The sequence below is a fragment of the Giraffa tippelskirchi genome, chromosome 10 (assembly GCF_054371585.1).
Source record: "Giraffa tippelskirchi isolate mGirTip1 chromosome 10, T2T-mGirTip1v1.2.pri, whole genome shotgun sequence".
Taxonomy (NCBI): Eukaryota; Metazoa; Chordata; class Mammalia; order Artiodactyla; family Giraffidae; genus Giraffa; species Giraffa tippelskirchi.
In genome coordinates this window covers 30,919,931-30,935,420 of record NC_137284.1, presented here as the reverse complement: position 1 = coordinate 30,935,420, position 15,490 = coordinate 30,919,931, and the positions used below count along the sequence as shown (strand labels likewise).

At 46.1% G+C, this 15,490-nt stretch overlaps 1 protein-coding gene across 1 annotated transcript in view; it reads left to right on the top strand.

The window, feature by feature from the left end:
* TENM4 (teneurin transmembrane protein 4) overlaps positions 1 to 15,490 on the top strand; it is an 848,025-nt gene that overhangs the window by 158,920 nt on the left and 673,615 nt on the right. The window contains exon 2 of the mRNA XM_081537618.1: positions 6,096 to 6,151. The gene's annotated coding sequence lies outside the window, so the exon portion shown is untranslated. The remainder of the gene's footprint in view (positions 1 to 6,095; positions 6,152 to 15,490) is intronic.

The following is a 15,490-nucleotide window of genomic DNA, read 5'->3' as shown; positions in this document are numbered from 1 at the left end:
TGTGTTTTGTGCATGTGCTAAGTCGCTTCAGTCGTGTCAGACTCTTTGCGACCCCATGGACTGTAGCCTGCCAGGCTCCTTTGTCTTAATGTTGAGTTTTAAGCTGGCTTTTTTACTCTCCTCTTTCACCCTCATCAAGAGGCTCTTTAGTTCCTCTTTGATTTCTGTCATTAGAGTGGTATCATCTGTATATCTGATGAACTTGAGGAGAGTTTCAGTTCAGCCAAGGCGGTGATGTCTCCACACCCTAGCCTGATTTCAGACTTCCATTGCAGACACCTTACAGGAAAGGGGAGAAGGTGTATACTTTCACCAAATCCAGTGCACAGAATGCTGAACTGAGGACAAGGTAGACTTAGGGAGCAGGGTGAACTTGTAGCCACCGGAGGATCGAGGTTCTCTGACCTACAATTCTGACCTGTGATGACCTACTTTTTGAGGGTTTTAATTTAAAAAAGTAACCTGAAAGGAAATACTCGTAAAGGTAGGTATTGATCTATAGAGGGAAAAAAAGTCAATTGTGCCAGATAATGCAAATTTATTTTTAAATGTTAGACAGTAGAAAAGGCAGTGAGTTGTGCCAGATAATGCAAATTTATTTTTAAACGTTAGACAGTAGAAAAGGCAGTGAATTAGTCATAATTACTATGTCATTTGACTTGAAATCCGTTTAAGAGACATGCATTGAGTGTGGGCAAAGCACTAAGTAGAGAAGAGAGAAGGGAGCTACAAAGAAGCCCCAAGATGTGAACTTTGCTTCCAGACCCTTCCACCCCAGTGATCTTGTGGTTGCCAAAGCCACGGCTTCCTTTTTTTTTTTTTTTAACATGGAAAGAGATGAGACAGTCCTTCATGATTAGGCTTAATTCAGCCAGAGACTTTGCCCTTAAAAACAGGCCTGGTTTTTATTTCATCTGCTTTCTGTATGAAAAACCACATTAGTTTATTCATTAAAACCTAGAGTTGATTGTCTGGTCCTTGGAATAGACAGGTTATTTGATTTTTTTTTTTTTTTTTTTTTGACTTAAGAAAGAAATGAATGCAGTATTTGTTTAGGGCCTGCTCTGCTGGGTACCATGCTGAGCTCTGAGGGGATGGTGCTGGGAAGAGTCCCAATCCCTTGGGGAGCCTGCAGTGTGGGACTCACACAACAAAGTGTTCCAGACAGCACTTAATTACAGACCTGAGATATGCCGCGACGGAAGTCTCTGGTAAACAGCCAGAGGAGCTCACTTGGCCTGGCACTTCAGGGCTTCTCTGAGGAGATGGTGTTGAAGCCGAGAGTGGGGCAAGATGACTTTGGATTAGGCAGCCAAGGGAAGAGCAAACAAGTTTCCTGGCAGAGGACCAGCGTGTCCAAGGTCTCAGGTTGGGAAGAAGAGGACCTAAAAGGAAACCAGGGTGCAGAGAACAGAGATTGGGGGTAGATGGATGTATTGAGAAACCAAGCATTGCAGAAACTGGGTCCTAGAAGCAGCCTTTCGAGGCACTAGGGCATGTTATGGACTTTGGGTTTGACTTTCAAAGGAATAGGGAGCTGTCAAAGGGTTTTAGACAGGGGAGGTGACTTCATGAGTATTATTTGAAAATCCCTCTGGCTTCTGGATGGTGAGAGAATTGGAGTAGAGGATGTGGGGAGACCAGTTAGGAGATGACTTCAGGAGTCCAGGTGAGGCATGGTGGTGGCTTGGTAAGGGTGGAGGCGCTGGAGAGGAGAAAACCACTTTAAGAAATGTCTGTTAAGCAAATAGAACAGATAGGGCCTGGTAACTCACTGCCTGTGGGTAGTAAGGCACAAGGTGGTGTCAAAGCAGCCCTCTAGGCTTCTGGTGGGGCAACTACTAGGTGGTGGGGCCATTTACTGTGACTGAATGTGCTGGAAGAAAGCTAAAAAAAAAAAAATGCTCAAAGCAAAACACTAGGAGACTCTTATGTCACTCTTATGTCACAAGAAAGAGTCTAACACTGAACAAGAAGTGGGGAAAGGACAGCAAACTTGCAATTCCTGAAAGCATAAGTGCAAATGGCCAAGAAATAGAAAAAGATATTCACCTGGTATTCAAAAGCTGCAGATTAAAATAACTACGCTACATTTACCTATCACACTGACAATGGTAAAAGAGCACCCTAATGCCTAATATTGTCTAGAGCAGAAGGAACTGGCATGCTGGTATCCTGATGGTGGAAGTTGAAAGTGATGTGTGTCTTGGGTCTGTTGGTGAGTGTGGGGTAAATTATAATTTTTTACTGTTAAAAAATATCCTGTAAGTACTTAACAACCACACAAAGGTATATGTGCAGAGATATTATTTATACCAGTGAAAAATTGCAAACATCCCAGATATCCATACATTGGAGATTAATTACACATCTATGTAACTGTTTAAAAAGTAGATTAAAATTAGTGCATATAAAGTGATCCGTTGTGTAAACTATCTGGATGTGTATCTATGTGAATAGCTGTGCACGTGGGTACATATACAAGTGGTTTAGAAGGAAATCTAAAATCATATTGCTAGTGATAGATGAGTTTTTACTGTATTTGGGTAAATAGAGAAAATGATACTTTAAAGGACAAAAAGACAGTAACTGCAGTGTGTTGTAGTTAAAGTGTTGCTATAAGGAAACCCATGGAAGGGAGTAACTAATTCTGACAGGGATTGGTGGAGCAGGCTTCACAGAAGAGGTGTCACCAGACTGAGTGAATAATCAGACCTGTTTGTTTTCTGGTTTCTACACAGCTTTGTAGCTCGTATTCAAGAGAAACAGGGAACTCCACAGAAAGGAAAAAACTGATCCGGTTCTGCAGACCTTTCTGTCTGTTTGCTCTCTGGTCATAAAAAATTCATGCCAATTAATTTAAAACCAGATGACAGGGAATGGCAGCCTAAAGACTCAACAACAGCTTCGATCAGTGTCCGACACAGTCGCTGTGCCACGGTCTCCCACCTCCCTCGACTCAGTTGGATTTTATCCTCATTTGCAGCAGCAATAGCATTCCTGGATCCTTTGTCATCAGCTCTATTTCCTTGGTTACTATCGTGGATCTTTGAATAAGGAATTGCTTTCACTTCACATGTTCTAAACTTGGTTTTAGAAATTATGCAGCTTCCTACCAGAGGGTCCTACTGGGAACTTAAATATGCCTCGCTAGGTCTGGTTACTTGGTGGAAAAACTGGTGACCTAACAGAACAGAATGACCCTGCCTTGGTTTGCAAACAGAACTTAATTGGTGGCCTTATGACATGGAATTGAAAACGTGGGGTCTGAGGAAGGCCAGAAGGGAAACGGAATACACCCACAGAGCCCAGGGTCAGGAGTAGGCCGTGAGGGCCCCAGTCCTGGGGTCCTTCAGTTACCAGCTGTGTGACCTCCAACAGCTTTCCTGACACATAATAAGCATCAGGTGTTTTTCCTGTTTCAGCTTTGAAATAGGATGGTCTTAGATTGCAAGGTCTGGCCACAGCAAAGTGAGGGAATTGAAACCAGCCTTCCTGAGGTAAAGCAGGAATCCTGCTGGGAGGAGGGTAGACATGGATAAGCATTTAACATTTCAAACATCAATTATTTTAATGACAATTAGAAAAAAGTATGGGCTTCCCTGGTGGCTCAGACAGTTAGAAATCTGCCCGCAATGTGGAAGACCTGGGTTCGATCCCTGGGTCAGGAAGATCCCCTGGAATAGGAAATGGCAACCCACTCCAGTATTCTTGCCTGGAGAATTCCACGGGCAGAGGAACTTGGAGGGCTACAGTCCACGGGGTCACAAGAAGTCAGACACGACTAAGCGACTAACACATTCACACACACACAGAAAAAAGTATATAAACAGTGCATCAAACCTATGACTGCATAGGTATTTGTACAAAGCGTGATTGTGATTAAAAATTCCCTTAAATTTTTAACTTATTTTGCAATTATAGAATCCATCCTAATTGAAAGGTGGTCTTCCATTGGGCTATAGAGAAAAGAGGAAGAAACAAAGAACTCAGAAACATTTAAAAAATTTTATTGGAGTATAGTTGATTTAGCATGTTGTGTTAGTTTCAGGTGTACAGCAAAGTGGATCTGTTACACATATACACATAGCCACTCTTTCTTATATTCTTTTCCTATATAGGTCTTTAGAGAGTATTGAGTAAAATTCCCTGTGGTATACAGTAGGTCTGTATTAGTTGTCTATTTTATATATAGTAGTGTGAGATGGGCTTCCCTTGCAGCTCAGTCAGTAAAGAATCTGCCTGTAGTGCAGAAGACCCGGGTTCAACCCCTGGGTTGGGAAGATCCCCTGAAGAAGAAAATGGCAACCCACTGCAGTATCCTTGCCTGGAAAATCTCATGGACAGAGGAGCCTGATGGGCTGCAGTCCATGGGGTCACAAAGAGTCGAGCACGACTGAGCGACTAACACTTACTTACTTACTTACTTAGTGTGAGAAGCTTTTTAAAAAAATCCATTACACATAGAATTAAGTAAAATATGTGAATTGATTTGGAAAAAATTAGTATGTGGTAGTAGAGGTGAGACACTGATGTGGTAAAAATCTAGAAAGTGGTTCCAGCGTGACTGCAGCTGGCCTTGGACAGATGGCCAAACCTCCCTGCTTACTGTTCTCTCACCTGTAGTATCTCCCAGGGTGGTTATGAGGATCATAAGATAATATCCATAGATATCACTGGCTCACCAGCTGTCACATAGGAGGGACTCAAATATATTAGTTTCTTTCCCTTTTCCTTAGCCTCACCTTTCTAAGTTGAAAGTGATCTCTGAGGGATCACTGCTCCAGTGCTTTCAATGCAGGGGGCTCAGTGTTCAGTCTCTGGTCTGGGAACTAAGACCCACATGCACTACAGCGTGGCCAAAAAAAAAAAAAAATAACAATGAAAGTGATCTCTGAGATTGGCCAGACTGGCTCCCTTACTCTCCAGGTGAGGTAATTGAACCCCGATTGGGGAAAGACCAGCTCCTAAAGTCACACGCTCCTAACTCCATGGGGCTCAGGTGTGTGCAGTGCCTAGCAGATATGACCACAGGCCTGAAAGGTCTTGGGGAAGCTGACAAAAAGCATGGGAATGCAAATGAGTTCATTGCACAGGCAGCAGTCATGGTGGTGGGGAAGGGGTAGTCATGACCTGCGTGGTCCTTTCCAGGATAGTACATCTTCATAGCCCCTGCTTTGCAAAATGGTAAACTCTGTAATGGTAAACTCCATACCGACAAAGGTCCATATAGTCAAATGTATGGTTTTTCCCATCATCATGTATGGATGTGAGAGTTGGAAACCATAAAGAAAGCCAAGCACCAAAGAACTGATGCATTTGAACTGTGGTGTTGGAGAAGACTCTTGAGAGTCCCTTGGACTACAAGGAGATCAAACCAGTCAATCCTAAAGGAAATCAGTCCTGAATATTCATTGGAAGCACTGATGCTGAAGCTGAAACTCCAATACTTTGGACACTTGATGGGAAGAACTGACTCATTGGCAAAGACCCTGATGCTGGGAAAGATTGAAGGCAGGAGGAGAAGGGTACGACAGAGGATGAGATGGTTGGATGGCATCACCAACTGGATGGACATGAGTTTGAGTAAACTCCGGGAGTGGACAGGGAAGCCTGGCATGCTGCAGTCCATGGGGTCGCAAGGAGTCAGACATGACTGAGTGACTGAACTGAACTGAACTGAAACTCTCTGTAAAGAGGGAAAAAATCTGGGAAAATACCCCCAAATGTTGGGAGTGTATTAATATAGTAGCATTTTTCTTTGCTCTGTTTCTCCTGGTATTCATGATTGCTTGCATTTTGACATCTATGAAAAATAAAAATAAGTGCAAAAAATATTAGAAGGCTGAGTTTTCTGTACTGCAAGTTGAGAGATGTTGATGTACTTGTTAGCCTGTAACTATTATCACACTTCATATTTTGACTATCCCGCTTCAGTTTTGAAATAATTCTCCTCCAGCTCCTAATCATTAGCAACTTCCCCAGTTTCATCGGATCATAAGTGGTTTGTAACCAATATTGTGTATAAAAACCTGTGATGCCTTTTAGTCCAGTGGTCTCAAGCGATTAATTGTGATCATCCTCTTGTTTTGCAGATGGAAAAACTGAGAATCAGAGAGGGCTAGTGATCTCTTGGACACCTGGTCATTAGGTAAGTGATAATGCTGGAAGTGAGCCTGAAATAAGATCTATGTCTAGTCTCCGTGATTCAATCTCTGCAGGCCTGTCTCCCCAATCTTGTGATTTTTCTGATTTGCACAATTCAAGTTAGGAAATAAGATGAGTTGGTCTGAGGCATTTGGGTATTATTTGCACTTGTGGTTTCTGTTTGTTCCCACTGTTGAACTGGAATGTTTAACAAGTAGCTGTATGAAGGCTTCTTAAGCATCTCCTGGCCCATCCTGGGAATGACAGTGATCTTGTGTGGCCTTGGCCTGCAGTGGCTTGAAGCAGGGTTTCAGTTCCTGACCAGAGACTGAGGTCGGGCCATGGCATTGAGAACACTGAATCCTAGCCTCTAGACCAGCAGGGACCTTGGCCAGTGACAAGGCTCTGGCCCATCAGCTGGGTGGAAATGAATTTCCACATGGAGATGGAAAGTGGTGAGGCAAGTAGAGTCTTTATTAGAAAGAACAAGAGGATGGTACCTGTGGATAGATACACAGGCAGGCTCAGAGAGAGAAATTTGCTGAGTTGCACCCTGGTGGTGGTTTGAATCACTTTTATGGGGCATGTCTTCCTGGTTTCCTTTGGCCCATCATTTTGCTTTGCCTGGTTCTGAGTCTGCATTTGGTGTATCTTAGGGTCCTCCAGTGTGTGCGTGCCCATCTCTTAACCAAGATGGATTCTAGCAAAGAGGCTTATAAGCATTTGACATCACTTACCCTGAGGTGATACCCCCCTCTCTTTTGACCTCCAAGGAGCCTTTCTGCACACGTGTAGTTGGGAAGGTCTCCTTGATGTCGAGAATGAGGAGTATGTGGTCTTTTATCTCTTATCCAGGCAGGGCCCAGCCTCCTCCATCATCCTCCTTTTATGGAGTTTCTGCTTTTAAGGAGTGTTGGTCCACAGAGGAGAAGCTGTGCAGCCTGGAGCCCACCCGTCTCCTGCCTCAGTAGGGCGGGTTAAAACCTGGCCCCTGCTGTGTGCCTAATGGCACATCACTGCCCCTTCTTCAACACACCCAACAGTTTGGTTCGTGGAGAACAGAGAGCCTTGCACTAGGGGCGTCAGGAGATCGGGGTTCCTGGTACATAGTGAGCTGCTCTGTGACCTTGAACAAGCCACTTAACTCAGGTATACATTCTTTTTTTTTTTTTTTCAAACCGTTTTTCCCCAGAATGTGTGGTGCTAGCTTCTGTGCCAGGCACTGAGGATAACAAGATAAATACAACACAAACTTTGCCCGGGAGGCACTCACAGCCCAATTTATGAGCTCTTCCATTTCCTCATTACTGTCTGATCATGAGAATTTCTAACATCTGCTTTGGAGTTTACAATCTCCAGGGCATTTTGTGATCTTCCCTGAAACACCATAAGACGGAAAGAAGTTGTTATTGCCATTTTGCCAAGGAGAAAACTACAGCTTAGAGGGTTGGCTGAGGCCATACAGTGAGTGAGGCTTAGAGCTGCCCTTGAATCTAGATATACTAGCTCCCAAGCATTGGTTTTCGGTTAACAGTAAACTGCCCCACCAATGGCTTTCACATCTGAACGGGTATTTTTGTATACCCTGCCCCTCAGCAGGGACTGAAATGTTGGGGAGATCAGCAACCGGAGGGAACCTACCCTGGTGGAGAGATACTTCAATGCAAGGAATACTTTCCTGCATCTAACTGGATATTCCAGAAAGCAGTGTCTTCTCTGATTGAGAGTGAGTCAGCCTTGGGCTCTGGGTCTGCTGATAATCAGAGGAAAATATGCTGCAGTCCCAGGGTCGCCTCCTGCAGGAGACTGCGATTCAGCGTATCAGTGAGAGCCTGCCATGGGCCAGAGGGGCACAGCAACACTCTCTTCTGCGGGACCGTCCTGAGTGCTGTTGCCACCCACCAAAGCTTAATGATCCTGGGAGCTTCTGCTTTTGCAGAGCTGCCTGGCCTCGGGCAAGACGTGGAGACTTGATAGGGATTAGAGGCTGTGCTGTTTGTTGGTGGGCATGACAGCTTCTGAAGCTGGAAGCTCTTGGACTCCCTCACAGTCTGAAATTTCAAAGAGTGCGTGAATCACTTCAGAAACTGGGCCTGGCTTTCCTGTTTTACAGCGTGCATGTACATTGTGAATTGTGGCCATCTTTGATGAAGACGTACTAGCATGTGTGTGATGTCTGGGAGGTGCAGGATTTGTGGCAAATGTGTGTGTGCCTATGTGGGGCGTGGGGTTCTTAAAGAACATGTGTGCGCATGTGTGTGTGTGTGCACGAGTGTATGTGTTTTAATCTCTAGGAAGCAATTCTCATATGAAAAAAAGAAAACACTTATGGGTGTAATTTTTCAACAGGACTCAGAAATGGGCTTTTAATAAGCATCATTAAACTCTTTGATTACAAGGGGAGGCCAGCCGTTCTTTCATCCTGTCTTGGATCACACAGCTCTCCCTGGCCCTGTTCTTGGGGGTCAGATGAAAACTCCTACTATTCATCCTGGTCTCTCCAAAGCCCCCCCTCCCCTCGCTTGCCCTCCCTGGCCCCTGCCCCCACCTCGTGCTTTCTGATCTCTCCGCTTGGACCTCAACACAGACAGGGCTGGTGTCAGGACTGACAGACGATAGCCGCGGGTGCGCCTGGAATCTGAGCGTCCCGTGTCTCGCCCTGTCCCAGCAGGCAACTTTAGAGTCTTTGTTTAGGAGGTGCTCTGAGGCCAGAGATCCGGGGCCCCTTCCTTCCCCCCAGGGTCACTTACAGCTACTGCCACCCAGCAGGACTGTGAGTGCGTACAGACCCTTTCCTGCCTGGATTGGGTTTCCCCTTGTCTGACACGGGAGGATGAGAAGCGGTGCTGAAAGACAGGTTTCTCTCTGAACTGAAAGCACTCCGCCAGGTCTCCTAAGGAAGCTGGTTCCCAGAGTGATTATCTTTCCTGAACTGAGAGCAAGGTGCTCCGTTGACAGGAAGCCCGGTAGGCTTAGCAACAGGCTTATCAGGCTGTGCTGCAGGAATGTTCATTCGTGTCAACAGGTCTGGGTCTGTGCAATTCTGTTTTTCTCTGTGCGTGGGCTCCGTGCTGGGACTGGTATGTTCTGATTTGCCCGGGTCCTTCTCAGAAGCAGTGCCCCTCATAGGGTGTGGAGTTCTGCTTCAGTTGTCTTTGTTCACCCCACGGGTCCCAGCCTGGGGGTACCTGGCCTGGGGCTGAGTGTGCAGTGGTTGTGGTCTACATAGAAGCCACTGGCTCCAGGCAGCAGACTGGTCCTGGGTGGGGTATTCATGCCTCGATTAATATACTAGGCCCTCAGTAGAGTCCTCTTACTGCAGCAACTACTCAGTTTCTCTGTGTCTTGGTTGGTCTTGGAGGGTCTGCCCTATCTGAAATGTTCTGTCAAGTTCTTATAGGGCCTTGGGCCTCCCTGGTGGCTGAGATGGTACAGACTCTGCCTGCAGTGTGAGTAACCTGGGTTCAATCCCTGGGTCGGGAAGATCCCCTGGAATAGGGAATGGCTACCCACTCTAGTATTCTTGCCTGAAAAATCCCATGGGCAGAGGAACCTGATGGGCTACAGTCCATGAGGTGACAGAATCGGACATGACTGAGCAACTAAAACCACACCGACCCACACACACATGGAGTTCTTATCAGCAGCTTTTTTGCAGTGGCCAACCTCTGGTCCCTAAGGCCCCAGTCACTGGCTCAAAACTGGTTTCAAACCAGACAAACCACTGAACATTAAAATCCTGCTACACCTCCCAGATGGGTGTGCTGCCTTGACCTTGAGGCTGACGCAGCCAGCCTTCCAGGGCTGCGGCAACAGCCATCTGGTGTCAGTTCTCCAAATACCCTTAGTCATTGCTTTAAGGGACATCCGTTTTATTAAGAACCTGCTATGTGCAAAGCTCTGTGATAACATATTAATTATATTTTTCTAATTTTATACCCATTTTCCAGATGGGATAACTGAGTTTCAAAGACATTAACATACCTGTAATGCATGAGTCCTCAGTGATAATGCTAGGATTTGAACTCAGGTGTTTGGATTAGAAAAAAGAAACTCTCCACTTCTATAAAGCATATAGCATACAGTGGCTAGCAGAAAATGGTTGTCACCTATTACCGATAGTTCTTTTAAAAGTAATTTTCTTGATAAAGCATTCACCACATTGCACTCTAATTGATGGTTCTTCTGAGGTCCTCTCCCATTGGACTGTGAGTTTCTTGAGAAGAGAAACTGGAGCCCCAGCCTCTAGCAAAGTACAGGATTTAGAGCAACTGATCAATAAATATTTGAATGATTAATAATAGTCAGAATATCTCCTTGTGCTGGTTGTTGGCTATGTGCCAGGTGAAGTGCCAAGTGCTCTGTATGTATATTATTTTGTTTAATTCTTGAAACAACCCTGTGAGATAGATACTATTATTATAATATTCATAATAAAGAAAGTAGAGGCTTGAGGAGTTTTGGGTAACCTTTCTAGGTTGCACAGTTGCTAAGTGGCAGAGCTGGGAATGGGACCCTGGCCGACTGCCACCTGTGATGTCCAGATGCTCTGGCCTTCCCCAGATGTCCCAGCATCCCTCACAGCCGTAGCCGGTGCCCCGGGCTCCTCCAGTGGCTTCCCGTGAAGCTGTCACTCAAATCCAGCGCCTGTTCATCCGAATCTGTGTGAGCTCTCCGTGCAGAAGGGGCAAAGCTGGTGGAGGCTGGGGGGCCACAGTCACATGCGAAAGACAGCGTGAAGAGCCACTAATCAAACAGACAAGAAAAGGGTTTCCTTCCTGGAGGGCAGACCATCTGATTTATAAGACACAAGTAGGGGCGAAGTCAACATCAAAAGGTACAAGCTTCTGAGAACAGTGGTGAAGTGTTTCAACAGCGTTTTCTGGGGGCATCTCGTAGGCTCGGCAAGGAGGCTGCTGCAGACTCCTGGCAGGGGGTGAGGTCAGGCGAGGGTAAAGGCCTCGGTGCCTTGATCCCTGGGGAGGGCCTTCCCTTCTGAGACCTTCCCACAAGACCTCATGAACCGATGATTTATTTCATCACGGGGAGTTCATCTTATGCAAGCCGAAGAAATGGTACTCCGCCGTCATTGCCACAAGATAATTGACGCTTTGTGACTCTGTTCAGAGGGGAGCAGGAGCTTGTGCTTTTAGTGAACGTGAAGGAGCGGGGAGAAGGATTTGAGCTGGGAAAGAGAGGGGCTTGAGGTAATCCTGGAGGCTGTGTGGGTGGGACTAGGATTCTGACTGTGGACTCTCAGAGGGGCCAGGGCCCACTTGGCATGAATCCAGGCATGTTCTGTGTCCTGGGACTCGAGGGAGGTACACTGGTGCCTCATCTAAATGCTACGACAGAACAACTGCTTTGGGAGACCACATGTGAACACTCCCTGGGCAAGAGAAAAGTAAGCAGCATGATGACATGGTGGCACACCAGTTAAAGCCTTCGTGGACATGTCTTTGAGTGGCTGAGGACTTCACTGTTCTGAAGCCTGGCCCTGTGCACCCTGAAAGCAGTGGTGATACCAGCTCTTGCAGCTGGATCTTGAGGGAACTTGGTCTTTTCCCCACGGCAATGATTTTTAACCATGCTCTGCAGAGCCCTGGGGCTTTGGTGGAATCCTCTCTGAGACTTCCTCTGGAGACAGGCAAACGATTCCCTGTTGGCTTCTGGAAGCCCACCTTGCTCATCCTCCTCTCTCTGTTTGCTTGTTGGGCTTCCTTGTTGCCAAGACCAGTGTTCGGCTGGATGCACTCCGTGACCACGCCATTTGTTTACAGCCAACATTTGCTCTCATTGGCCATTGTGTCTGTTCGGATTGATTGCTGTCTGTGCCATATCCATTGTTAAATATTTTGAATGTCACTCCTGCTTGCAAGCATCCCTTTTGTGCAGAGCCAGAACACCCGATACCAGCTGCATCCCAACACGGACACATCGTGCCAGCCACCAGCCTGTGAACCATAGGCTTCACAGAACCAAAACAGTTTTGCTCTCTTTGAGAAGTGCTTGGCTGAGCTTCCTCATTCATCCTAGGGCCACAGAGTCACCTGAATGTCACCAGCCCACATGGCCATGTGAGGGTTGACGATTCATCTAACCCTGCCCACACCCACCAGAGCAGAAGCCCTGATTTTGCTGCCACTGCAGACCTGGGAGCAGGAGCTAGGCTTTTTCATCCCAGGCCCTGGCAGATAGCAGGCTTTACTGCCTGCCTGTGGATACGATTCCCAGATCCACTCAGCTGTGCCTTTCCGAACAGGCTGCTTTCTCAAATGAGCAGGATGTGCCAACTTTTCTGGCAGAATTCCTTATGAGCCTTTGTTCTTTCCTTTCCCCTTGTCTTGGGGGAAAAAAAAGGAAGGCAAAAGAAATGGCAGAAGAAATGTTCAATAAAAGTGCATGCATTTGAGATGCAGGCAGACCACAATTTATATCCAGGCTCTGCTCCTGATTAGCTGTTTGACCTTAGGGAGATGGCTCAATCTTCTGGCCTCAGTTTCCTTATATGTAAGGTGGGAATGTTGGGAAAAAATGACAACTACATTGCCATGTGCCTGGCAGAGTTGTAAACATTTACCTGACCCCCTGAGGTAGGGAATTCTATCCTCTCCTCATCTTTCAGATGAGGAAATTAAAGCACAGAGTGATGGAGTGACTTTTCCAAGATCACATAGCTAAATGGCGAAGCCCATACTCAAACCTAGGTGGTCTGGCTGCAGAGTCCACACTCCACACTTCTCCAGCTCTCTCTCAGGGCTGTGTGAAAACTGAGTAGTTCCCAAGTAACATGACTGGAGTTGAGGATGTTCTTTTTACAAGCTAATTTTCTTCTCTTCTTCTGTGTCCAAGAGAAATAGAAGAAAAAAAAGTCTTTCCTTTCACTGAGTACGAGTACTACTGTGTGCTGGGTACTCCACTGTACGCTTTGTATTTATCTTATTTAAATGTACTGTTTCCCTGTTTATGAATAATATTGTTCCAGGTGTACAGATGAGGGGACAACAGAATGAGTAGCCCTGACAGGTAGTGAGCTCCCCATCAAGGGAATGATACAAGCAGGAACAAGATGGCCTTTGTCAGGGCTGTGGTGGGGAGTCTAGCCTTGGATTTTTGATTCATCCCCCAGATTACATGGTACTTCTCATTGCTTGGTCCAGGATCTGATCAGTTCCCTGGGTCTTGCCAAAGTAGAAAGAGTGGATCAGAGGAAGTCCCTTGAGCTGTTTCCAGTGTTTCAGTGTTTTCTAGAAATTATACACCGACCCTAAGTGAGCAGCAGAGGCCAGTGAAGTGGTTTCTGCCTGTGTCTGGAATTTATATGTTTGGGAATTAAGAAACCCAATTCTAGTATAGGTTCTGCAATTCTTTGGAAAATCATTTAACCTCTCTATACCTTTTGTTCAAAAGAGATAATAATAACTTTAAAGAGTTTCTATGTCTAAAGAGTAACACATACATATAAGTTGAAAGTGTCATACCATAAGGGTCATTAGCATATATTGTCCCTCTTCTTGGTGACACCTTCAATCTTTAACTATTCCAAAAAGTGAGTCAAGGGAAATGCTATCTCTTCTAGGGCTAGAGCCCAGGAGGAAGAGAGACTGAAAAATGAGAGAAACATAGCCAACTCATCATTTTTAGTTTAGAGAGCCTCCAAGCCTAAAGCAAAACCTCTAACATAGGTAAGGAGAGGAAAGAATGGAGAACTTATCTTTGAGTTTCCTTGCAAACAAAGGGAAAAGGGAAAGCTGATGGATTATGTGTTCTCAGTGGCCAACACTGAGTCTTTGTTGAGGAGTAAGGAAGCACAGATGACAAGCTATTAGCTAGGCAGAGAGAGGCAGAGTTTGTGCAGGAGTGGCACGTATGTAATGTATTAACTCGGCTTCTGAAACCAGACTCTGGGACAGAGATTTGTGTGCAGAAAGTTTGCTGGGCTTGCCCTCGGGATCAACACCTGTCCGGGAGTAAGGAAAGTGAGACTGGATCAAGGGAGGAATTGGATGGCTTCCCTGGTAACTCAGACAGTAAAGAATCCACCTGCAATGCGGGAGACCTGGGTTCGATCCCTGGGTTGGGAAGATCCCCTGGAGAAGGGAACAGCTATCCATCCAGTATTCTGGCCTGGAGAATCCCATGGACTGTATAGTCCATGGGGTCGCAAAGAGTCAGATATGACTGAACGACTTTCACTTTCACTTTCTTGTCACAGCATCCCCCAAGGAGCTCTGGAGGTGGGACAGCCCTTCAGTTCCCTGCACTGAGTCAAGAGGAGTTGGCCTTACTGCCCTCAGCAGCAGCAGCAGCTGAGCAGGGCGCCTTGGTGAGGCAGCTCCCTTGGGCAGAGGACCGTTCCTGGAGAGGGACTCCTCTGAGAGCTGTCAGCAGGCAGAACCAACAATGCCCAGAGCTGGGGGCCCAAGTGCCTTGTCCCGAGAGCTCCTCTGAGCATCCTCTGCACGTGGCGGGCAGGCTGCCCTCTTTCCTTACATCCCACGGCACACATCACTCATTCAAACAGTTCAGATGTGGTCTCAGAATTTTTGCAGATACTGTACTCCAGATAAATGTTATCAGTCAATTGGAATTGGCTTGTGAGAAGGAACCTATCGCTCCCTTTGGCCCCTCCGTCTGTAGGAGACATTCAGTGACGGTGTAGTAATGAGCCTCCAGTGTCATGATTGCTCTTTCAAGATTGGACAGTAGGCAAACCTTAGACAAGTTCCCTGACATGACTAGTGGAAAATGTGATTTTTAAAATATGTTTCCATGTTATTCCCTTTGACCACATTCCATTTATTTGAGCTCTTTCTTCCCTGGTGGCTCAGACAGTAGAGAGTCTGCCTGCCAATGCAGGAGACCTGGGTTTAATCTCTGGGTCAGGAAGATCCCCTGGAGGAGGAAATGGCAACCCACTGCAGTATTCTTGCCTAGAGAATTCCACGGACAGAGGAGCCTGGTGGGCTACAGTCCATGGGGTTGCAGAGTTAGACACGACTGAGAGACAAAACACTTTCACTTTGTTTTTCTTTTATTAAATGCAGTTCTCCTCATGATTCTTTTCCTTTTCTCCTTCTCTTTTTAAGTTTGTTTAAATTATTTTTTACTACACACTCTCTTGTCATCTCACCCTTTTTTATTTTGACTATCATCCACTTCAGACATCCCTCCTTCACCCAGGTCACTTGCCAAACCTGTCCATCCGATTTGCTTCTCTAGTATCCAGAACAACAATAAATGATACCCTCCTTAGCCCACGAAGAAACAGATGCTTGGAGAGGTTAAGATATTTTTTGAGACATCTTGAAAGAGACTGGGGGTGCGCTTTATCTTAGGTCTG